The sequence below is a fragment of the Cephus cinctus genome, unplaced genomic scaffold, assembly GCF_000341935.2.
Source record: "Cephus cinctus unplaced genomic scaffold, Ccin1 Ccin1_scaffold0055, whole genome shotgun sequence".
Taxonomy (NCBI): Eukaryota; Metazoa; Arthropoda; class Insecta; order Hymenoptera; family Cephidae; genus Cephus; species Cephus cinctus.
The window spans coordinates 32,389-34,063 of record NW_014332799.1 but is presented as its reverse complement, the minus strand read 5'-3'; the positions used below and the strand labels follow the sequence as shown (position 1 = coordinate 34,063).

General features: G+C 35.2%; 1 protein-coding gene across 1 annotated transcript in view; it reads left to right on the top strand.

Annotated features, from left to right (window-relative positions):
- The first annotated feature begins 489 nt into the window (after nt 1–489).
- Nucleotides 490–1,675, top strand: part of LOC107268555 (cyclic AMP-dependent transcription factor ATF-6 beta) — a 25,995-nt gene continuing 24,809 nt past the window's right edge. Inside the window, exon 1 of the mRNA XM_025086008.1 lies at nt 490–594. The gene's annotated coding sequence lies outside the window, so the exon portion shown is untranslated. The remainder of the gene's footprint in view (nt 595–1,675) is intronic.

The window sequence follows — 1,675 nt, the reverse complement described above, 5'->3', positions numbered from 1 at the left end:
CACGGGTATAATGAGTTGACTCGAGTAAAGAGTCTCGGCGCGCTGCGCCCTGTACAGCCGGTTGCCTGTACTTGGCGCGAGACTCGACCGAGTCTCTTGATAGAGATATAATCGAGAATTTTAGTATTCATCTTCGATGAACAAAATTTATTTCTTACTACAGAGCGTATGTTATTTAGATTTTTCAGTCAAACCATTTTTTTACGTTATCGTGATTTGCTTATACCCTAATTATTTAAATGGATCATTTGTCTGATGTTGTTATCGTCGATCGTAGTACAGGCCTACTGAAGACCCGCTACGTTAAATAATGGGAACGCATTGACTACGGCACCTCTTGGGTGATGTGGAAGCCCGTAGATTATCGTCGTTGATGCCTTTATTATAATATAGTAATAAATAAAATAAAAATACAAATTTATATTTAGTTCGATTTTTTTTACCTTCAGCGTGCAGCCCATGGATACTAGAGTAAAGGAGGCCGAGCGTAATGCACTGGAAATAGTCGATGAAACGTATGAAAGTTATGTCAGCCGCTGACGATAGGGGTGCGGCGTACGTTCTGAACGAAGAAAGAGACAGACTGAGAATAAAGTGAGACATAAATAATTCTGTATGAAAGAGTATATATATTTATTTATTTATTTATTTAAACCATATACATATGCCTTAGTAAGGCATCCTATAGAGGCAAACATAGTTGCCTGTACATAGGGATGGTACACGAAGAATTAATTTAAATAGTACTTAAAAACAATGAACCTTAAAAACTAAATAATAGTAAAATACTTTTCTTTAGAATTATAGCCATGGTAGGCACCCGCATTTTTGTTTTATTTACATTATTTTGATAGAAATGAAGGTGACCTTCAATTTTTTAAATAGAATGCTATACATTTTTTTATGTCGTATGAAAGCGTGTGTCAAGACGAATTCATCCATCTACTACACATTGACCTTCAAGGTCATGCAAGGTCAGAAATAGAAGAAACAATTTGAATATTGCGTACCAATATTTTTATAATGGAATATTAAATGGGGAAAGATATTTAGAGTTTTTAAATACCCAATTTAGAGATTATTGGGAAGATCTGCCACTATCCATTACGCAAGGTATGTACTTCCAACAAGATGGGGCCCCACCACATAACAGTAGAACCGTAAGAAATTATCTTAACGACATATTTCAAAACCGATGGATTGGAACATACGGACCTGTGAAGTAGCCTGCAAGATCTCCAGATCTATCACCTCTGGACTTTTCTTTATGGGGTACTATTAAAGAACTAGTTTATGAGACACAGCCCAGCGATATAAACGACTTGAAAACTAAAATAACACAAGCATGTGGATTAATAACTGGGACCAAATTAGAAGAAGCTACTAAAAACGTAATTAACATAGCCGAAATGTGCATTCGTGCGCAAGGAAGCCATTTTGAACATTTGTTGTAGCCTCATTAATAAAGAATACTTGTAAAGACATTGGTACGCAATATTCAAATTGTTTCTTCCATTTCTAACCTTGCATGACCTTGAAGATCAATGTGTAGTAGATGGATGAATTCGTCTTGACACACGCTTTCATACGACATAAAAAAATGTATAGCATTCCATTTAAAAAATTGAAGGTCACCTTCATTTCTATCAAAATAATGTAAATAAAACAAAAATGC